At 41.2% G+C, this 24,622-nt stretch overlaps 1 protein-coding gene across 6 annotated transcripts in view; it reads right to left on the minus strand.

Moving 5' to 3' along the window:
• The window catches only part of MAP3K13 (mitogen-activated protein kinase kinase kinase 13), an 81,777-nt gene that overhangs the window by 56,932 nt on the left and 223 nt on the right, over positions 1–24,622 (minus strand). For 3 of the 6 annotated variants that reach the window (XM_074833452.1, XM_074833460.1, XM_074833454.1), the window contains exon 2: positions 15,979–16,089. The exons of 2 other annotated variants lie outside the window; for them this stretch is intronic. The gene's annotated coding sequence lies outside the window, so the exon portion shown is untranslated. Of the gene's footprint in view, positions 1–13,443; positions 13,538–15,978; positions 16,090–24,622 lie in introns of those variants that run through there. One more of the 6 variants, XM_074833456.1, reaches the window with a different exon arrangement.

Here is a 24,622-nt window from a genome sequence, read left to right on the forward strand (position 1 = left end):
AAAATAAAATCTTAAATTTAGGGCCTGCTATGACTTTTTATTTCTATTGCATGCATGCTACAGAACCGTAAAGGGCTGATGCAACTTTAAAACAGAAAAAAAAACCCCACAGAGTTACGGACTCATTACTAATTCATCCTGGCTGAAGCTGCATACCAGCAGCTGCTGCCTCTCTCAATTAACAGCAAATATTGAACAGTATTGTCATTTAAGGGTGTTTACTGCCTGCTGCCCTGTCCTGTCACATTTTCAAAGCATTCTGGCACAATTTAAAGTATCAACATTAATAAACAGAGCTTTGTTTAACCCCTTATGTATCAGCAGAGTTCAGAGCAGAAGTGTTTTACTCACTTCATACACTCATTGTTTGGCAAGAGCTAAAGCCCGAATATGCAAGGTGCCACCAAAACGGTACTTGTAATTCAGAGGCCCACAGGGTGCTTGGCTTCCACAGAGGTCTGAGCACAAGTGAGAAAAATGATGGGAGTATCTCCAGCAGAGCAGCTCTCTTCATAAATGAATGCCAAAAAGATGAAACAAAGGAAGAGAAAAAGGAGGAGACTGCACATTCAGCCTCTGTTGCTGAAGATTTTAAAACAAAACAAAAAAACCCCAAAACAATTAAAGAAAAAAAATCAAGGTACAGGCATTCTGTGGGGAGATCAGACCAGTGCTGTGATTCCTGATGACCCCATCTCTGCACAGGGAAGTCAAAAGAGCCCACATTTACACCTTCTCTTCCTACCTCCAGGTGCCCACAGCCATGCTGCCTTTTGGACAGACTGGTTTTAAAGCAAATGATTCTACAAACAATGCAATCAGAGAAAGCAACTGGAAACAATGCACTTCTCCCACGATGCCTCCGCGGGTACTTCAGTGGCCTACTTGCTCTCTGGTGTCAAGTTTGCTGGAAGCCACTTAAGTACAAACAACTGTACATATTTTATATTTCATTTACATGATGTGTTCCCAGCAAATCAGCAGGCAGTAGCATCTCAGAGGCTCTCCCCTATGAACTTACTGCCAACTGGGCCAGGGCCAATGCGTAGACACTAGCAACCTGGAGAAGAGAGGGGATGTTGAGCTAGCCAAATTAGACTGCAAGGTGCACACTGGCAATTTAGATACTACGTGAAAAGATCAAGCAGCTTCTGCACTGCATTTATTACAGTAAAAGCTAGAATAACGCCATTCAAGCTGATACTGAAATTGGAAGAATTCAGTTATTTCTGAGGTACTGGGCCTTTGTACTAGCCCTTCTGCAGAGGAAACTGCATTATAAGTATGAAAGCTCCAAGAAGTGATGCTCTGAGGGACTTGTCAAACATACGAGGGAATGGCTTTGCGGACTGGGCAGGTAAAAGTAGGTTCAGGATCTGGTCAGGACTTTCTGAGCCTCTGCAAGCATACTCTTCTTGGTTTAGCTCATTTGGCTGCAAGTCCCCTCATCTTCTCAGGTTCCCTGTATCTGTATCCTGTGCAACTCTAATATCCAGTCCGTTTTGTTAGGAGGACTCATTCCCTACAGGTTCCTCCAGCACCTTTGTGCTGATAGTGTCTGAGATCTTCAGATATATTAGGTGATATGACTAATACCTGCCATCTGTTCACTGTTACCTTCTCCCTCTCCTCTCCTGAAGAGGAGTCATCAGTGAAGTGCTTGTTCTACTTGATCTATTTTAGGAGCGTGGGCTTTTAGCATCCATGCCACACTGTTTTAAGCTAAAAAAGTTAAACCAAAGAAGTAGACCATGCTCTTGCAGGGAAGATTGAGCATTTGCAACATCCCTTAGGTCCTGTGAAAGTCTCTGACTAGACTCAGAAACAAACCTCTTTTCTGTAAAAGGTATCTTTACACCCAGTGTGCCCAAGAAACAGAACTATTCCCCAGGATTCACTCCAGGCTTCAGGCCACAGAGGAACCTGCAGATAAGATCCAGGCCTTTGAAGGTATCTGACTACTCTCTGCAGAAACCGAGTCAGTCAACATAGCTTACAGCATCAGTAGGTAATACACTGCAGCACCGTGTTGCCTGGTTTGAGGAATAAGGAGCTCCTACTCAGTTACACCACCTTGGTATAGACTGCTGAAAACAGAAAAAGGTACAAATAACTGAGGCCAGATCACCGCCCATCAGACTGGGGTAAAATCTTCTAACTCACAAGGACTATTAAACATTACTTATACCAACAGCTGCTCCCCATAAGCTATGGTTAAGGAAAAAACAAACTGGACACACAAAGGAAAAGATGGGCTGAAAGGGAGAGAAGCCAATGGAGCATAATTTTGCTGTATTTCTTGCAGAAGATGCGTTAAAGTGCAAAGAAAAAAATCCTCACACTGTAGGAGGCTGAAAGACTTAAGATGGAGCAGTGAGGAGTCTCTGGCCCCATAAATGTTTAATTTGAGCAAAGCAGCAGTTTCATAGTAAGCATACTTCTTCTGCTTAACTGCACACCCCTGCTTTGATTCCTAAATGACACAAAGTGAAAACATAAGTATAAAAATAAAATAGGAGAAAAAGAACAGGGCGATTTTTATACCTGGCACTACAGATGCAGCACGCACAAGCCAGCAACCTACTCAGTTCTCTCCCTTCACTACTGCACAATGCAGCATCACAAGGGCTAGCAACATATACAGAGCTCTGAAGTCAGTACCTCAATTTCACAGCTCTGACAGTTCGACACAGTGCTGGGGATAACATCACCTGAGAACAAGAGCTATTACACCGCACCTTTGAAAACAGCAAGTGCTGCAAATCTCTGATTAAAGGCAGCACACTGCCTGCTAAGAAAACTGTGAAACTGTAGAACCAGAGAATGAAGATGCATGTGGAAATACAGAAGAAAATGAATTCACAGAGCCCTGGGAACAGAAAAGGGACCTGCCTGGAACTGTTCCTCTTGCAACATTTCCCCTAAAAGAGGGGCTGATTTTTCTCTGTGTCATTTCCCTTGTAAATAAAATCCATCAGTAAGGATCACCCCTTCCTCATCATTTCCTTCAGTTACTCCCATCCCACTCTAAACAATAAGCTCAGCCAGGTTAAATACATTTGTGAGAGGAAAAAAGTTGCTAATTAGTGTTTCTTCCTGCCTAAAATGCAAGATGATCCTAAAAAAGAAATTAATGCATTCCATGACCCCTATGAGATCTCCACCTCCATTTTTCTTCCCTTTCCTGCTCTTACCTCCCACAGACTGTCACCTGATCGCTATTATCTTCTTCTTTCCCCTCCACCTTCGGAGAGGAGCCTATTTCCCTTCCCTATTTATATCTTTCTCATCTCAATTATTTTTCCTGCTTCTGTGTCCACTTGCTAAAATTCATACAGCTACCTCTCTCTCCTCTGCCATCTCCACTAGCATATCTAGTCTTCTTCCCTGCCTCCAACCCTAAAGAGAAATGTGGCTTCACTAAAATCAAAGGTTCAGTTAAACCCAGATTTCACCTCAGCAGCATAACCGCATTTTATTAAAATGATGTCACTTATCCCAAACCAGCTATCCCCAAGTACAGAATGGACAAGCATCGAATAAGAGCAGGAAAGCCCTTTGCTTAGCTTTCCTCGCTCCCAGTACGAGAGCCTAATATAGCTGAACACACTGGCACGCTAGGAAATAGCAAACAACAAATGCTACGGAGTCTATTGAAATCTGTCCAGCCTCTGGAAATCCTCCACACAACAAATGTAGGTCATCAATGAACACAGGTTTTCTCTTTTAAAAGTATGAACAGATTTAAAAACACATATACTAGTATTCTCATACTTTGCACTCTCCTCAAGGTTGGGAGTATTTTAAAAAGTGACCATGAGTCTCAGAAGCAGTTCCAGTAAGTAGTTTTCTTCTCTCCTGAAGTGGTGAAAAAAAAAGAAGAAACAACAGAAATCCACATCACAGCCTCAATTAACCTACAAGGACACAATTAAATGTTGCAAGTACACCCACATCACTGCAATTAGCTGCTGGCAACAAACTTGCAAAGCCGAGAGGGCACCTTGGGGTCTTCTACATCCAGCTTACATAGGAAGGTATCACCACTGATAAAGCAAGGCCTCAATTTTCACTGCTGGCTGCTTTGAATTTTCAGCTTCCTAAAAGCTGATGTCACGTGGCATTTCTCCTTGAAAAATGGTGACCTTTGCAGGCTTCTGGAGAAAGAAGTCAAATCCAGTACCAAAAAGATACAGATGACAACCAAAATGTTAGTGTGCCATTCTACTCAAATGACAGAAAACATTAAATATTTACATTGACACATTATAATATGATTCTGCTGTAATTGCCATCTCCTGTGACACAATCATGCTATTTTTTCTTACAGGAAACTCTCTCTTACTCTGAATACAAGATAGATGGTACCAAGTAAGCGGCACAGTTGTCCCATTTCTTATCAAACACTGGTTAATGACCTTGCCCTTATACAGAGGCTGCAGAAGGGAGAACACCCCAAGAAAGCAGTCCATGGACAGACTCACAAAACACCTCCAGGAGACTCAGCCTTAGCCACATTTTGTGACATTCAACTACAGGGAGGATCCTTCCTTACCAGGATCAAGTTGACCATAGTTACTCCCCAGATCAGGACCCTCTGTCTCAGAAAGCACAGACACATGAAATAGTTTGAGACATAACTACGCAAAACCTTCTGTAGTGTTTCTTGGGCAACCAGTAAAGCTAACAGCCACCACCTGAGCTATATTTTACACCTTATTTCTCACTGAAGAGCCAAAAGCAAGCCTCCCTACATCTCCAGCTGACAATAGCAGCAGTAGCTCCATTATTCCAGGACAGAACTGGCTGTAAGTATTGGCTGAAAACATTTATTCCTGCTGGGAACTGGTAACTATCTTTAATTGTTGGCAGCAGTTGTGGGCCAGGGGAATCTCTCTTGTGCCAAACAGCAGACAAAACAAAACAAACAAAAAAATTATTGTACCTTGCATATACCACAATACCTACATTGCCTTGAACACTGTGTTTGTGTTTAGGCTGAAAGCGAGAAAATATTTTAGACCAGCTATACTCAACTACTAAAGCTACTGAAAAGCAAAATGACTGAAAAGGTGCTCTGTCTTTTATGTCACAGATTCAAGGGTGAGGAAATACCACATAAGGGTATGTGACCAAAACATCAGCAGTGAATCGCAGGCCTGCAGACCTGCACATGGACAGTGACCCTAGCCAAGATTTTTCTATCAGTTTTACAACATTGATGAAGTTCAATCCAAAAATACAGTCCCAGTTTGCTAGAAATGTATTTCTGACTGAGCACAGTTAATAAAATAGACACCATGAACAGAAAATACAGGTTAAACAATGCTCTTGTGTGTGTGTGAAGTTCAGCCACATCAATATAGACTGTCAGACATTTTTCCCCATCTTCTTCAACCAGAAAGGGTTCAGGAGTTCGTTTAAGTTTTTCGTAATAAATTCTTCACACAAGCTTAAGTTTCTATTTATTAATTTAATTTATCAATACAAATTTAATATCAATTTAATTTATCAATATAAAAAGTAATTTATCTACATAAAGAAATTTTTGAAAAAAAAGATGATTAAAGTTCTATTGTAGGATATCTTTTCTACTCCTACAGGGTATCTGTGTAAGCTGGGTTGCAACCTTCAGGTTGCACATATTTGTTGACTGTCCCCAGGAAAGCCAAGAAAACAGTAAAAGGAGCATCCAGAAAGAAGGCCAAAAGACAACTTGGTTCACCTTGTGAACACCACACTGAGGTTTCTGCAGGAAGAGATTCTAACTGGCATATAAACACAAAATAATCCTTGAGAAACTGTCATGTTCATCTGCTGAAGAACTGTTAGCCATTATATAGGAAGATGACAATCTGAATTTCTAGCCTGGTAAACTTTAAGGCTGAAGAGATGGAGAGCGATAGCAGGTGGCCGTTGATACCAAGGTCGTTGCTACTGCATCTTCAGCACATATTCTCTTGCTCCAGGCAATCACTTGATTTCACATGATTCCCAGAAAGACCAAATTCTACTTCAGAGATTGAATGAAGCTCAAGAAACATTTTCTCTCAAAAAACATCTTGAAAACATGAAGCAATCAGAATGATGCAGCTTTCTTCTCCTGCCAAGTGCCCAGGGTAACAAAGGTAATCAAGATAAAGGCACAAAATAAGACTTTGACGGTAGATGGTTAGTGCCTAATACAGGTATGATTCTTCTAGGTTGGCTTTTGTGAATATAATCACCTGAGATGACATGAAAGACAATTTTCTTTAGCACATTAGAAGAGCTTGCTGAGAAGAAAAGAACACTTAATGCTCACTTTTGCCTCCCCTTTGGGTTTGCCTTGTGTCATCTCCTCAGGTTGATCAAACCTCTTCCTTCCCACATGCTTCATTGAGAGGCATTACAGAAATAGCCTCATTGCTCTGAATAGTTCAAGAGCAATGTGTTGTACACATAACGAATCTCAACTACATGGGAGGATACGCGTTTTAATCCGAGAACAATAGAAACTAACCTTGATGCTGGAAAATGTAGACCAGGGAGAGTGAGAGAGAGGACTGTATCTTTACCCAAGTGTGAGAGCAGTTTCTCATGCTCCGGACCGACCATCAGTTCAGAATGAGGAAACACAGGCAGTGGAAGTCTGTTCCCTAGGCCCTAAAATACCTACTGCAATCCTAAACACACCGGTGCATAGTCTTGTTCTGGTAAGAGCATGACACAGGAAATCCCTAAAATGGGCTGAGGGTAAGACAGAACAAGCAAATGAGTTGCTCAGGACTATTACATTCAAAACCCATTTGTCAAAGGGAATCACTGACTGATGGAATGAGGTATGGTGGTTTCTGAAGATGGCAACAGGGCTCTTGTCCCTCTTTGTGTGGATCCTGACACACAAACAGTCTGCACAGGTAAGAGACAAGAGTTAGCCACGAAGGTATTGCTACTCATTACCCATGAAGCCATGCCAGGATTTAGTATTTTTTTTTTTTTGAGTTCATAGCTTCAAATATCAGACAGACTGCTGATGGGAGAACAGATACACCACTACCAGAAATTATTCCTGAAGATAAATCCTCAAGCACAATGCTGAGTTCCTTGTAAGAAGAGTTGAGCAGAATATCTTTTCCTTTAGTGAAAAGCCCTATCATTTCTTCTAACAGGTAGTCAGTCTATCGATTGTTGACTTGGACGAGAAGGCTGACAGTCAAGAAGCATAATGGTCACTGGTCTCAGCTACTGAGCAAACAGCCTTCGCATATGCAGCCACATGCGGGGCTGTTGTCTGATACCTGGCCTTCTACATTACACCCTTTCATTCCTTCCAGTTGTCGTTACACTCACACTTCAAAAAGAGGCTAGAAATTCTGCTTACTGAGTAACTCCCAGTAAGTCACTACAGGTTGTTGCAATGAGAAGGTTAAAGATACATCTCACAAAAGCCCACCTTTCAAGCTCCCGGTCCTTGAATAGGCTGCTAAGAAATTTTCCTTCTATTGCACTATCATAATCAAGTATCTCAAGACATGGCAGGAGAAAAATATAATGCCTTAGGAAGAGGAAGCGAGAAAGGTACATTAAGAAGTAGTTGATGTCACTTCTCCAAACATTTAAGTATCAGTGAGACAGTGAAAGGGGTCTACTAGAGCTTCTTAGTTGCTTTGCCTTCCCTGCTCTGAGCACCAGGAGAAGGAAAGCCATTGGATCATGGTAGGTCTCTTGTGTAGCCAGTGTAGTGTGATTTGGTGGTACTAGGTTGGAGAAAAAGGATTCATAATGGCTCAAGCATCAGGCCTGGTAACAGGAAAGAAGCCTTTCTTGACAAACATGCAAGTCAAAGAAAATCATATATTCCTTTGACCTGCACATCTTACTGTAAACACTCAGTTTGCATTTTCTTTTTTTTTTTAAAGCACCAGGAAGAGTGAAAATCATTCTTAATCCACTTACATGCTTTGCCAACATTAGCCTATTTTCTGTTTTTACTGGTAACTGCTACTCACCCTTCTTCCGTTCTAAATTCTGCTACATTTGTGTACTATCCCCTCTGACTCACAAGAGTGAGAGCTGACACTTCCCTCACCCTTTTTTCCCCTCCTGTTGAAACCTTATTTCCACTGCTCTAATAGTTCTTGACTTAACTGGGACAAGGAAAATTATTCTGGGCTTCTCCATCCTAGCAGTCAGGCTATTCTGTATTAGCCATCCAGAGCACTGAAAAATCACACTGAAGCCCCAGGCAACCACCATACTAACACTCCCTTAAATTCATGGTTTAATAAAATTGCCCATTTTTACTGGACGTGTCTATAGCTGTATATATATATATATATGTACTCTTTTTGCACAAAAATCCTTCAGTGTTAATAAAATTCAGAAAAGTCTCTTCACTGCTACACATAGCAAAGTTCATTTAACAGCATTCATTCCAAGAGGTCCCAGTTTCTATCCAACACTAAAATATAACTATTTCTTAGGCAAGATTTTTTTCCCCATCTTTTCAAGCAACATGCAGAAGCATATATAATACTGAAGAACAGAAGTCCTAGTAAATATTACACACTAATTAAATGTAGAATTGTATCTACTACTTTAGGCGTGCAGCTGAAAGACCTGATATTCAAAAGGTGGCTACACTGCTGCTCCCTTAGCCTGTTTTAATCTAGGTTTGCACATTCACCTCCCCAGAAATGGAGGGGAGGAATTTTTAAGTAGGTAGGGTATGGTCTTCTCAAACTCTGACCTTAACTTTGTATCATCCGATGCCCAATACCACTGCATGAACATTAACTCTTTTTTTTTAAGGGATGCAAAGTGTTTCTGTACAACCCCATTTTTCACAGCAATGCAATTAAGAATTTGGTTTGACTCATTTATAGCAGTAGCAGTTTCAGACTACAACACACGTACCTCTGAAAATATGAGCCCTTTTCAGAGTAAACCAAAATGAAAACCTGCAGTGACATATATCTGAACTCCATTACAGAGCCTTGCCATCTCCTGGTGCAGAAACAACAAAGTGAAGCTTTCTCTTATATATTGTGAGAAAGCAAATCTCTTGCATTTTTCAGATGGCACTTCCCATAAACTGCCCATCATTTCAACTGCAAGAGACAGCACGCTAGATAAATGTATTATTACTTTCTAGAAGAGTGCATCCAGAAAAGCCTTTCCTTTGAGTCACAGTACCCAACTTTTGAAACTCTTCTGTCAGGGAAAAGCAGGGCTGGATTGAATTTCCTGGCGTCTACACCTGAAACCAGCCATGATTCAAGTTTGCCACTAAGTTATGCTGTTCAGGGTCTCAGTGTATAATACTCCCCCATTCACAAACAAGGAATTAAGCACCAGCTCATTTTGCAGTCTCCACTTTGCCCATCCCGACACTCACTGGAAACAGAACGCTGGCTGAAGGCTGGTATCAGTACAGAGCAGAGCAAATAAAGATACCAGTACAATCACTTTGTAGGTAAGTCAGCCAGTGCAAGCACAGCTGTCTAGAAAATACACAGCGGAGAAGCAGGAATGTACCAAAGCATAAGCAGGAGTTCTATTAGACCTGAAATTACACATACTGAGAATACAATATCCTCTGCTACCACTGCAACATTTTGTCCAGCAAACATTAAGTTTTCCCCTTCTTAAGTGCTGTCTCAGGAGAAAACCAATTTAAAAGCACACACACACACACTACCAGTTTTGGGTGGTAAACTGTGCACACTCAGTTTACACTTCATAAATAACAGCTACAACGGACAATGCAAATACACATCCATGTGATGCCATCTGTGTGTCTCCCAACTCCCCCACCATCCACACAGAAACAACAACACTTTGAGGTACCTGCCAGCATCAGGCTTCAGTCTGCATGCAGACCCCCTGTCATGAACTAATGAAATGGTCACCAGCACCATGAGTTGTCATACTCACCATCTCCTCTACAAGACCCCTTTGAGAGAACCAATTCACAGCCCTTACCGCAATAAAGACCAGGTCAGCACAACTTAAACACAGAGAAGGACTGCCAACGGAAGCTCTCCCCAGCCTCCCTTGCCGTTAACAAATACACAGTAAAAAACACTGGTACATCCATTGGATCAGCAAGTGGGTGTGAGGTTTGGGTGGGGTTTGGGGGCTTTATTAAATTGTTTTGGTTTAGGTTTTTTTTAATCTCAGCAGTATTGTGTCTAGTAGTGTTTACAGGAGACATCATTTCACAAAGAACTACGATCCTCTCACAAAAAGGTACACAACTGCATTTGCAAAGGTATAAACACAGTGTTAAAAGTCTGAAACCCTCCAGTTGATTGGAAGCCTTTTTTTGATCCATGTATGTATATCACTGGCAGAGGTATGCCCAAACCACCAGTGCTCTGATTTCAGCCAGCCCCGTTGGGATTCGGCACAGCTGATTTTCTGGCAGTACAAGCATGTTCTGGGTGAAGTGCAGTACAAAGCTGGCCATAAGGTGTATGGCACCTGCTCAGAGCCACCATCCTGAAACCTCTGTGACAGAGTGCTTCAAAGATAGGAACAAAAACTTGAAACCAAGTAACATATTGATAGATGAAATAGCAGCTGAGATTGCCTGCACTTGCCTTCACAGGCTGTGACTTTAACAGGAGCATACTCAAGTGCTTTAGTAACAATTTTAGAGAGACCAATATCAACTTCATTTATTTTTACAAAGCCTTTCTCTGCCCTCATCTTCACTGACTACACATGTCAGAGAAAGGTCAAAATAGCTTAATTTTCTTCTGCACTGGACAAAAAGGCATGAAGAACTGCCAGGAAATTTAGCTTATTTCATTTTCACTGTAGCTTAAGGAAGAACAGAAGGAATTTTTTATCATCAAATTGACTCCAGCATAACCTGGCTGCTTTTATCAAGGTTGTGTAAATTAAAAAGATAAAACCAGAGCTCCACTTTCCCTGAGATTAAAAAGATGCATCAACTCAAAGACAGTGTTTAGATTTCAAGGAAAAATAAACTGTGGTAACAGACATCAGAACACAAGAGTTGAGCACCTTTCCAAACACAGCTATTTCAAAATAACAGGTAATGCAACACCCATGCACCAGAGAATGGAGACCAGCTCAAGTGCTAAATGAACTAAGTAAAAGTTTACCATGGACCTTATCAGTCGTACTAAACTTTTCCTTTACTTGGGAGCACTGAGCAAACATAATTTTAATAGAAATGTAATTTTGTTTCAAGATGGTTAAGTGCAACGTGCTTGAGAAACAATATCTTCTTATTTGATAAGGCAACATGCAGACAACATGATGCTACCTGGCAAATTTACAGTGAATTGAATGCTGCACTTCTTTCATACTAATCAGTATCTAATCACTACACACAATCATAATGTAATCAAACATTTTTTTAAATACACAATATTTAAATGTAGGAAAAATATACCATAAAAATAGAATTGTTTTACTCAGGAAGCTGGAAAAAACCACCACAGGAATCTGAAGCAATACGTCCTCTTCCCCTCCAATGTGATTAAAGGTTTTTACAGTTTATTCCCTTAACTGACAGCTTATTGTGCTCTGCTTAGCAAAAATTATTTTCTTAATAGCAGATCTTAATAAAAGAGAAGTGTGCCATGGCTTTCAGACTGGACACTTATTCTCTAACAAAAGTGGGCTGCAGTCTCCTCCTGACACAGTGAGGTCCCAGATTAGGAATTCCTGAAGTTTTTTGTTCATTGAAAGTTAATTCCAGTGCAGCGGCTGTGTAAAACAGCTCTAAGAACAGCAAGCCTCAGGCTGATGTTGATAGTACAGCCTCCTTTGCCATTAAGTGAATCCTATCAGTCCCCAGTGGTAATATTTCACATCCAGTTGAAGCAGAACAAATGGTTCCCAACACAGCAAATGAAACATGAAAAAAAGCCTAAGTATATCTAGCAACCAAGCCGTCAAATCCACCACAGTAACACTGACAACAGCTACAAATTCAATGTGGGGATGAAGCTGATGGATCTTCCTCTAGGAAACTTGGTGTGTCTCAGGCTGCTTACACTACTTGCACCACAAACTGAGTTGCATCTATTGTGCTTCCAGTTTATAACATGAAACCCTCAAGATCTCCAGAATAAAAAGAGATAACCCCATGATTAGTTGGACTTCTTCAAGCATCTCTAGAGGTGGCTGGAAGAGCTCCCCTTCGCAGAAGGGGATAAGCAACGCCCTGAAGACAGCATAAGTAAAAGCAAAGGAGTATCTAAAAGTTTAGGCAGTTCTCCTCCACAGCTTTTGTCTCTAGTTGCCCAGAGAGCTCCCCCAGAATGGTCTCAGCCAGCCAGAACTGGAAGCATTCCCTCTCCCAGAGAAAGTAAGAATGGCAACTAACTCTGGCTGGGCAGCATCATCTAGTCTGTGAGTCTTTGCCCAAGGTTCAAGCTGTCCATATTTAGTCAAGATTCAGGTTAAATTGGCAATTTTTTCTCCCAATGAGATAAGAATTTAATCCAGAAACACTGAGGCATTTTCAAATCCCCCAAGGCCACAAGTGATGACATATCAGGGACAGAGAGACACGGGAGAGAAGCTAACAGGGACCCCTACACCTATCCAAGGTATTACACTTAGGATAGAAGCCTGCTACAGTCTAATCCACATGAAAAACGGACACAAATCCAGAGCCTCAGCAAAACCCAGTGGTTGCTGGAAGCCAGTCTTATGGTACCCGGGTGGGCCAGTGGATAACATGCCCTATTCCCTCCCTAGTAGAGCTTCCCAGCGAGCACAAACACTTGACATGCCTTGTTCCACCATGCAAGCTGCAAATCTCCTCTTCAAGGAGACAGCAATATATCATCATTACTCAGCCACCCTTTGGCTGCAGCAGCTGCCAGAGAAGCACAGCTCACAGATCTCCGGTCCTAAAGCCCTATCTGCAGCAGCCAGCTGTCCTCAAAGGCAGTCAAGCAGGAATGAACTGCTGAAACCTCCTGCTCTAGCAACAGCTCTGGACGCGGTGTGCTCTGGGGCTCCCACGGGAGGCCAGAGATGCACTTCCTCCGGTGCCCTGTCCCGCAGGAGGGATGCAATCAGCACAGGCACCAGACCCTGCTTGCAGGCCATCTGGCAAACCACGATGCTGCCTCTGATCAAGAGGAGGCTTTGAGCCAAGAATCAGTACCAACTGTTTTACTGGAAACATCTCCAAATATTTTCCAGCTACCGTTGAAAATATCTCTTCTAACAAGGCTGGAACAGCTACTAGCTCCAGTGGAGGTGTCTCTCTACAACTGCACACCGCGAGAAGACCCTGTGCTGACAAAATCTGCTGGCTTTGTGATAGCAGCTAAGAAATTAGCAAGTGAACAATAAGCAAGAAATAGGAGCAAGTACTCAGAGCAGACAGTATCAGGAATACCAGTCACTGCCTAATATTTACTTAATGACTCGGAGAGGAGGATCCATCCATTTAGGCTTACTAACCAGTATGTGAACAGGTAATAGGAGAGTTTATGAAATCACCGGGAGCTCAGCTCTTCCTGAACTCAGGGAACAAAGAAGTCTTATAGCAGCAAAATATCCTCTTTTTACTCTCCGTCTTTCTTTACCCTGTTGCACAATCTTTCTCCACAGATTAAAGCTGCAGAAGAAAGAGGAGAGACCAAAAGGAAGAAGAGGTTATTTCTGTTCATCCACATCAACAGAAAAGTACAGACTACAGCAGAACAAATATTTCTGAGAGAGATTCCCTAGATTTCCAGATTTTTTTCCACAAAAAGGTTCACAGATAACACCTTTACCTTCAGAACATCCTTTATCCACACATGAACAGCATGTGGTTTAACGACGGACTTCTGCATTCACTCAAACATCACAAGAACTTTTTAATATTGGAGATTAATATACAGTAGTTACTTGTGCAGAATCCATAGACTGCACTTAAAATATGCTTCCTCCAAAAAACAACAGAAGAACATTCTACAAGTACATAACCATTCACAGCCTCTTTACACATAAGGAATGCATAATGTAGAAGAAAGTATGGCACTCCAAGATCTACAAGCATGTTTTGAATGTTTAGACTGCAAACACAGTACAGGAAAACAACTGTTATTTTTTCCACATACACGGAAAACACTCAACTTACGGCTCTTGGAACACATCCTACTTTTCTGTAGCATTAGATTAGCTTCCACATTATTAGGTAGAATGTGTGAAACTTCAATAGCAAGTTCCTATTTAAAGTTTTTCAGAAGTCCTCAGTGTCTAACTACATATAACAGTAGAAACTCAAAATCCAGTTGTCCCAGCTCACAAAAAAGGATACTCAGTTGACCTCAGTTTCTACTTTTGAGCACTTCAATATTACTTTTCCCCACACATAGCTGTAAGGAACACCCAGGGCAACACACTTACAATTAATGAAAAATTAAACAGAAACAAAGCTGGTGATTCAGGAACATGGACTCAGTACTGCAAATGGCTAATTTTCCATACAAAGTCCCATGGCTCTAATGTATATAAATTTACTCGAAGATGTTCCCAAAACATTCCACAGCTCATCCTATTGAATCTGAAGAGCACCCTTGCAATACACAGGCAACTAGTCAGTACAAGAGGATCTTTTAGAACTTGGTAACACCTTTTGGTTCGGGGGTTTCAGGTTTCCATCCTTTTATGCACAATTGTGCAGATTATACCAGAGACCAAATAGCACAAATGAATGTGAACAGTATGTCTCTCTCCAGCTACAAGTCTTTCCTTCCTTGAGTAGTAAGGCCCCCTGACACTGCATCCCCTCCTACCTCTGTACTACACTCATGAGAGGCTTATCATTACTGCCAAATATACAAATATTTAAGAAACTCGCATGGATAAGGAGACAGCTCCAAATCTCCAAAAACACAGGAATAATGAGTTCAGCATAGGCTGAATTTCTACCAGGCCTTTCTTCTCACACCAAAAACCATTTATGCACGAGAGGCCTGTGACTCCAATGCTGAACATTTTGGAACAATGCAGGCAGAATGACAATTGACAAACACCTAGACCTATTATTCACCACTGACACTCCACTATTAGCTTTGACTTCATAGGTGCTAGGTTGCTCATACCAAAAAAATAGAAAAATTAATTATCAATAAAGTAACCAACAGAAAAGCAAATTTATTAGCCTAATTAAAAAGCAGAATTAATGCTGCTAAGCAGGCAAACTTAGGCTTACATAGGCTCATGGCTTCCTTCTATATGCTATTTATTAAAGTGACATTAAAGTCTAAAACAAGGTATTTTAAACCTTAACTGTTTGTCTCAGAAATCCTGGGTTTATTTCAATGTTGAGTGCAGGACTTACATGACATTTCCCATTTTGATTTCTGTTATTAAAGGATTTTAAAACAATACCGTACGGTCACTGCCCACAGCCCTAAGGGGCTGAGTACAAAAATAACATAGAAGATATCACAAACTCTACAAAATATAATTTTGATTTAATTTCATTCAAGTATTATGTTCTTTACTTTGGGGAAATTAATTTACCATCTCTGATAGCAAGCACTCTTCTTCAGCTACTCTGAACACTGATAATATCATTTGAGATACGACTGGAACAGCACTTAAAATGCCTTACCTAATTTAATACATTCACCAAACTAAACGAAAGTTTCTCTTACAAACTTAACTTTCTCATCCTGCAAATAAAATACCTGCATTTCCTCCACTCACCAAAAAATAGCCACGTTCTAAATGGTTCACCTCTTTCACTAACCACTCTAGCTTTTTCAAGAGCTTCCAAATTAATGATAATTAATTGGTACGGTGGAAAATATTACCTACTTCCTACATATTTCTCCCAATGATAAAATACATATTTTCTCAAACATGCTTCTATGGGCTGTGCCAGTCCAGAAAGGCAGTTGCACACTAAGCTGAAATAAGAACAGATCTATCTTTGGGAAGACCAATGATCAAGACCCAAGACATTGGGCAGCTCATCTGTCACATACAAAACCTACTCACCTTCAAGACATGATAGTTTCCCAAGTGTGAACAGGCTCATTTTGGAAGATGTAATGGTCCATCAGTTTTTGTCCTTAACTCTCTTTGTTCCTCCTCTCAGAAACTGGTATTCTGGAGATATAAAAAGAACTTCAATTTAAAAGATAGCTCTCTCAGATAAAGATACTATGTTACATAAACATTACATTTTTCCTGCTTTTTACCAGGCACACTAAAAGGTCACCCGAAACCAATCTGATGGGTCCAGCCACTGAATTACTCTTATCTCAAAGAAGGCAGTAAGGGCTTCTTTCTTTACCCCTGCGACCCTCACAGCTTACACATATACTATCTACATTACAGTAGCGTATTGAGAATTTATCCTAAAGACAGGGAATGGGGAAGTGACTTAAAGTCATACTGGTGCCAGAACTGAGAATTACACTGTGTTATCAAAAGTCCCTTTTCACCTTGTCTGCTACATTTTTCATACTGACATATATTTACTACACCTAGGTTTATCTCAAAAGCATGAACACTGAACTTTTCTGCTGAATTTTGCCAAGGTTCCCTGGCTAACCGAATAGCTTCCTTAACATCATTGGAGACACTTGATTCCAACTGTGCAGCACAACCAGGACACTTCTTAGTCTGCTTGGGATTCTGAGGAGTTTGATATATGTTTGAAAAATAAGGCTGAAAAGGCAAAGCAAAAGCACTAGGATTATAAATGAGCAAATGCCACATTAGAAACAAATTCCCTAGGACGCCCAATTTTGCAGCCAAAATAATTAGATCACTAGCAAGAATCATCCCAAGTAGATAAATGGTGTGTTACAAGATTAACCAAGGTCATGTTCTCTTACATCCAGCTTTTAAAAAAGATTCCTCCCCTGAAAACCTAACCCTCGGGCTCCATCCAAATTAAGAATTCTTTGTTGATGTACATCAGTAGAAACTGAATCAAAGCACGCTATAGCCCATCAAGTGCTGACTGCCCAAGGAAAGGCCACATGCCCCCTGAGTGAGAGAAATCCGCATTTGAGAGCCACCTAGACTCTGTGACTGGTGCTGCTGGATGTTCAGAGATAAGTGCCAACTCATTAAAATCCAACATTAAAAGTTTATTAAATATGCAGACATTAATGGAATTGGACTAGCAGCTACTTAGGCAGATAAAATTTCAACACCACATGTCCTGCAGTGCCTGTTATCAATATTATGTCCTTTTGGAAGTGTCCGTGAAAGAGTCACGATGCTACTCAAGGCAATGAAACCCTCCACCTCTTTCAGATTACTCAGGTCACACTCTCAAGGTTCCCACTAGCCAGAAAGTCTAGGAAAAGACACCTACTTCCCAATAATTACAGTTCAGTATATTCTATCCATTTTCACACTTGACTGCTTGAGATGCAAAGTCTCCCCAAGATTTTTTTTCCCCCTTTGGTCATATCTGCAGGGCAAGTCCCACACCTCTTTGCAGGCTCACAGGTAGAGAGGTTTTGCATACATCCCAAAATCGCAGTTCTTGCCAACTTGCTACTGGAGTTTGAAAGAACTACAAAGAGAGGAGGAGTACAGTGTCATAAAGACAACACAGATTAAAGAAACTCAGCCACTTAAAAGCAACTCTCCTGTAATTTCAGGTAACAACATGTGTGTAGAGCTCTGCTTGGAGCTACTCTTTAAACAAGCATCAGAGTCCTCCATGCAAACAGCAATCTCAGTACATTTTGCTCCACAAAATGCAGTTTCATTCCTGGATGACTCTGCAAAGTCCCAGTGTTTGGTGAGTATCTCAACAAACCTCCAGGTTTTTGCTGTAGAGTGACATCAGACTTGGAAGTGTTCTTCACTAATACTATCAGCATAATCTGAGCTAGTCCAGGGGGAAAGGAGGACAAGGAGTATCTCTCATCACACAAAGCATAAACAAGCTCCTAAGAGTCTCTAATCCACCTCCAAGTGCCTTGCTCTCTCAGTAGTAGCTTCAAAGAACGTCTGGAAGATTTAATCCTCTAATTATGCAAAAAAACCAAAAAAGTCTTCTCTCAACACACAAGTGTTGTATAGCACCTCTGCCGTGTGAGGTTTCAGAAAAAAGATTGAAATGAAATCTTAGGGAGCAACCTGGGAAAAGCATGACTTACCAGGAAAGGATAGAAATTAAGGAGTATGAACCACTGTGACCTGCAAAGAAAACACTGAACTCACTGAGCACAAAGAGGGGAAACTGGCCGTTTGGCTGAGGAGGTTCTTTACTACCATCTTTCCTGGTACCAATGACAGTCTCGTACTGGAGAAGAGCGTGCTGTTTTAAGCATCAAGAACTACCCAGCACCCAGCCCATGCAACGCAACACAAATCTGAAGTTAGGGTTTTCTTTCAGTCCTGCAACCATACGGGCCTCCCACAAAATAGGCAGAAGGTTTAAGGATGCCTTGGCCGGGAGGGAATCAACAAAATCACCCATCCATCATCTGATTCAACACAAGGCATCACATGTTGCAGAATCCTGAGTAGCAGCCAATTTGGGGTCAGACATACAATAGCCTCCCACTCCATGAATCAGGAAGCCTGGGCTTAGATTTAGATTTTTCAAAAGAGAACTGACAGTTCCTGTTGGAAATGGAGCAAAGAGATCAACTTCAAGGTAATCTGGTTTCTGAAGAGGGCACTGACCAAATCTCACACTCAGAGTCTGGGGAATGATCTTTGCTGCTTCAGTGTGTTCAGAACCACAGGAAAGCAGCCAGCTTGCCAGCAAGCTCGAGGCGCTGTTCCCAAGGTCAACTGCTCCCTGACAAAGCAAAGGAAAACCTCTGCTTTAGGGACAGGATCTCTTACGGACATCATGACAACTCTTTTTGTTGCAAGTTGTACATTCTGGCCCTAGACATGGGGAAAAATGACTCTGCAAACATTCCCTATGGCTTCAAGCACTATGAGGCTTCCACACAGATACCTCCTCAGCCGACTGCCTACCTGGTCAGCTTACTGAGCCCCTGAACTTGACTGCACTAAACAGCTCCATCAACAGTTCGGATTATCTCTCTCCAGAGAGCTCCTGCCCCCAGGCACAGGCAATGGATGACTGAACACAAAAATAGTACTCGTAGCTTACAGTCAGCACACCTTTGTTCAATCTTCTGCCCATCAGGCTGAAGGAGGAGTCTCTAATCATGAGAACACATTAAATCAGTTAACCAGCACCACTATTTCCTCCCATTACAGACAGGCAAGTACATCAAAAATACAGGACATTGTACCTTGAGGAATGTAAGTAACCCATTAAAAGAGCACTCTATTTGTAAGTGAAACAGGAAGGTCAAAGTACTGTGTCAGCTATATGACATACTAACCTTCACTTAGGAAGATATGAGAGAGAAGTCCTCCCAGCAACGCTATGACTAAAGCAACTTTTAAACATTCTCATTCCCACAAGAGTGTCCTAATGCCACCAAGCAACACCACAAACTTTAGCATTCAGGTTGTTATAAGGAAAACAGGTCGAAAACAAATTTTGTTAAGGAAAACTCAGAAATCAGTCTGCTACCTGCTGAGGTCCATGGCACCACCAGCACGAGAACCCAGCACTGGGTTTTCTCCACCAACGTTCAGGTGCTTGGCTGATCTGAAGCCAGCAGCAGCACTGGATACACAGCACCAGTGGGAAACTGCTCTTTGAGGGTTACCTGAGTAGTCCAGAAATAGGGAGGGATATAATTGAGAGGAAACTTCACCCCTTTAGCACTAAGCCATCCTGCCACAGACCAAAGGCCAAAACTGTAGTGGCCACAGCACCAGGCACCACACAGGACAGTGACAGCGCAACCTGACAAGACAGGCTGGCACAGTGATCCAGAACTGTGGATGTCAGGGGCACTGACCTTTATCTATGAGTTGTAGCACAAATCTGTTAAGCTAAGATAGGAGCAGCCATAACTCAAAAGTCTCTGAAATGTAGACGAGGTGTTTCCTGGCAACAACAACAAACCAAAGGAGTAAAATGCATGTTTTCTCACCACCTTGCTGCTGGATGACCCTGCTAACACCCCTTTGCAGAAGACAGGACCCTCCCTGACAGAACCACCACCAACAGCTGATCCAGCACAGCAACACCAAAGCTGACATTGCTACGCTCCCCTCTGCTCGGCTCTGAGGTTAGACAGGCTGACCACCTTCTCCCTGAGGGAACTCCAAAAATAGCATTCACTAACTCAATGGAGTCTATGCCTGAATAAACCACGGGCAGAGGTCTTTGTTCACAGCTCACACCACAGCAGTATGCTCGCTCAGTAGATGGATGCAAGGAGAAATGTAGGCCACACAGGCAAAGAAAAAGAGATATCCAGACTTCAAAGATATCATAGATCTCATTTTCAGAGTCAGGAAATTAATACCCATTAAAATAGCCTACAAGTGCTGGGGTACAACTCACTATGAGCCAGATGGGGTAAGGCAAAAACATGCTTCATCAGAGAGTTAAAAAGTTGGGGTTATTTTTCCCCCCAATAAATTGCCCAGTGAATCATTAAAGAAAAATCTTTGTTATGTAACTATTCAGACTTATACAAAGAACACTTGTAATTAGCTCTCAAAGTAATCCTCTGACCACCATCTGGAGTTCAGCCTAAATCTTGATCTCAGTCACACCAAAATTCCATGCATCTTTGAAACACACCTGAAAATGAATCACATCACCACATTATATTCACAAAGTGGAAAAAGTTGACAGAAATGCTAAAAACCCAAATGACCTTTTACTCCACGAGCCCTTCACAGACAGCTCTATAAATGCACATTCCAGAATATCCAGAGAGTGAGCAAGGAGCAATTCATGCCCATTGCAATTCGGGAAATGGTTTCAAAACGAGTAAGTAAAAAGGCAGGATTTATCAACCCGATCCTAATTCTAAAACAAAATGTTTCTTCCACTGAAACCTCAGTTTATAGCAATCAAAGTTGACACATGACATACCCAACCTTCTTCCAATAACCCAGGAGAAAAATCTTCCTGAACTAGATTCTGACAGTAAACTAGACTTAACAAAGATATAAAATAACTTATTACCCCACATGTAAACAGCTCAAAATATCTTACTATTAAAGGATGCAGAGATTCCTTCACCTAAAGCACCTTAGATGACTGGCTCTTCTTTTTTTTCTTTGCTAACAACCTCCTGATTAGCTTGAAACTCCTATTCCCCACTGGCAAATAAGAAAGTCTAAGATGCCTCCCACCTACAAAGCCTCTTAGCTCGAGAAAAATGAGTTTTCTTTAATATACAGCTCTGTGTTGCATGCTGAGCTCCCCACAGCAAAGCATTCAAGAATGATACACACTGCATCACTGAGGAACAAGATTTATCTTGTCACTTCCAGAGGAATTCTATTTTCAGTGAAGTTTAGCAACCAGATTTTGGACCTTTGTAAGAAAGCCCACAACAGCAAGGGAAGAGGCATGGAGCAGACTGAAAATACTGAATCAGTCACGCTTAGGCCAGATTTGAAAGTGAATCTTTACAAGAATGAGAAATATTTATTTTTTCAAGGGATCATGTGTATATGAAACACAAAGAGCCTTCTATACCAGGAGGCATGGTCCGAGACAAGACTTCCTGACAGCTGGTTTACCAGCACACCGAATTTCTTCCAGCTACAGGTATGTTTAAGTAAGAGCAAGATTAGAAAGGACCACCAAACTTGGCACCAGCGATGAGACCCCAAATTCTACGTCATTTCACTATCTACAGAGAGACAGACTGTCACCACCCCCAGTACAAACTTAATTATCTACTCCCACCAGGCTGCAGAGACCACCAACACAGGGCATGAGTGTACTACAGGAAGGTTTATGCTTATGTAGTTAAAAGACTACACTGCAAAAAACACTAACATTTTTTACATCCTTATTTCACATTTTTCTTTAAATGGTATTTTAATTAATTTTTATATTCCACAGCGACAAGAAAGACAGAGGAATTAACTACATGTTCAATCTGTTACAAGCATCATCAAGCTGAGCCTCCTCTGCCACCGTTAGCTGCTTCTGTGCACAGCTAGACTGGCTTCAGTTTGGTAGGGGGTAATTTTAAGTTGTCATTATCTTTGCCATGATACCTTTCTCCTGGCTGCAGCTTCGGCAAGGGTTACACAAGACCAAAGTCCTATACAGCAAGTCAATATTTAACTTAAGCACTGTACTGTTGAGACCCGCCTAGAGCATTTGATATAGTAACTTATTAAATCTTACACTATCTTTTCTAACAAAGAATAATAAAGGGCAATTTATCTTCTTTATGAGAAGTTGTAACAATAAATTCTACAAGGACAGCAGTTAGATTCATTTTAATACGGGACCTAAAAAAAAAATGCTTTCATGAAAGAAGTTCTAAATGACATGATGTGCACACCACAGAACAGGGTCAAGGCAGGTGCAGGAGCCACGGTGCAAAAATCATTTCAAACCAAACCACACCAAATTGTGGAAATTCAGCACTTCTTGAAGTAGTGTTTTAACACTGCAATTAAGCCATTAAACTACGTCACAAAGGCTTATATAAAACTCTTGGGACATTGCAAGGAAAAGTATTTATTCTCCAGTAAATACCTGAATAAAACCTATGAGCTGCTGTACTAACATAGACTTTAAAATAATAAAAAAAAAAGACTGATTTTATTTTTTTTCAGACCAATTGTTCTTAGTCTTAGTGAAACAAACCAAACTGTTTAGCACCAAAAAGGATTCTTTGCACGCCTCTGATGTAAATACAGTTTTGGTAATAGTCTCATCTTTTATCCTCTTTTTGGACAGAGATCTTTCTGATGTCAGAAACAGTTAATAAAATACACTTCAGACCAAAACTGAGCAATCGAGAGCAATATTTTGTTTACTGCATACGTTTCAATTCTTTATCCACCTGTTTTTTGTGTCTAAATGCGATTTCTTTATTTACTGCTAGTGCTCCCATCTTTACATTTAGCAAAAACTGCTTTTGTTCTCTAAAACTGAACATCTGTTTTAGCAATACCAGCGGAGTTATTGGTGATAATCACCACAGGTAGATTTCTAAAAATTCTCCAGTTCTACCTTTGTAACCCTCCACACGTACCACTTTGGTCATTACCCAAAAGTAATCTTTTTCAGGAAACAAAAATATTTCTACTGTGAAAGAGTGGAGGGGCGGGTGTGGGGCTGAGAATATTAGCTATATCATGAAATAAGGAGACAGTATTTCACAGCTTTCATCTAAAAAAAAAAAAAATCAAAACAAAACCAAAACAACAAAAAACCCCACCAAAAAACAAACCACAAACACTAGGCCAGCTCACCTCTCCAGTGAAGCACAGCCTCAGGGAAGACTTTCACAAGCAGCTTAACTGATTTTGATCCATGACACTGCCTAAGGGGCGGACCTGCCTCTCCCTGTTACACACACCAGCATTAGTACAGACACGGCTCTGAGAGTTCATGTTCTGTACGGTGCTAATCCTGGTCAGTTTGGTGGATGAATCCAGCCAACCACACAAGCACTTATACCTGCACACAAGAGGCAACGAAAACATACAGTCAGAGGTGCAGTGGGCCACCCTTTTGAGCATCAACATAACCTTAAACCTACTCTCTTGAAATTCCACGCCTACTGATACATATAATTATCACGAAAACATAAGCTTTCACATCTCAAATGCCTCCTTGGAGTAATCAGATCAGTACTCAAATCCATCTCAGTGAATGCAGAAAGTATTTATTTTTTCACTCTGCTTTCAGAATGAGATCAGTATGTCAAGAGCAGTCTATCTCTGAACTAGCAAAAGTAGAGGATAAAAGCAGAACAACTGCAAATGAAGTCACAACAAGGTCTTAGTAGTTTCCAGCAGCAAAACTCCCACAAAGTTCAAACGAGAAAGGAGGCTGACAGGTTCCTATCCATTTTCTCTAAAGGTTTTATTTTCATTGCACTATGCTTCCAAGTACTATTTATATCCATCTCCATCCATATAGCAAAAATAAGCTAGAGGTACTAGATTCTGCCCCGGGAACTGCCCCCCCCCGTAAGAAGGCAAGATGCTGTCTTTCTTCACGGTTTTAGGTGCTGCACCTCTTACCAGTTATCACTTTGTTTCACTCTACTGGGCTAAGCCAAAGGTAGTCCACGGCAAGTGTTCGCTAAAGCCATCCCTCTCACTCTTCCAAACTTCTGCCAGGTGAGAGAAGCATCGAAATTACCACACTTTTTTTTTTTTTTTTTTTTTTTAACTGAACAGGGCACAAAACAATAGAAGCTTGTGCTGTTGTTTTTTTTCTTTTTTGTCAACAGCCTCTGGTACGTTTTGCTCAGACAGGATTACAACAGATACCACAGTCTTAACTCAGTAATGATCTGCTTCAGATTCTGTCTGGAGATTTACTTAAACGCTTCCTCCTTCCCGGGAAGAGGAGATAATACCCTGCGATTGTTCATCTGCTTCAAAATAGGCATTACCGGCACCTCGCTGCTTTATAGGGCTGAGAAACAGCGCCACGGACGCAACTCTAGCTTCTTTTTTTAAATGCGAAAAACTCTTTTTAAAAAAAAATAATAAAAATATGCAAGCGTGGAAGCTACGCGCCTCAAAACAGGAGCGGACAAACCCTGGCTCTGCCCGCGCACAGCTGAAG

This window comes from Strix aluco, chromosome 9 (genome assembly GCF_031877795.1).
Source record: "Strix aluco isolate bStrAlu1 chromosome 9, bStrAlu1.hap1, whole genome shotgun sequence".
Classification (NCBI taxonomy): Eukaryota; Metazoa; Chordata; class Aves; order Strigiformes; family Strigidae; genus Strix; species Strix aluco.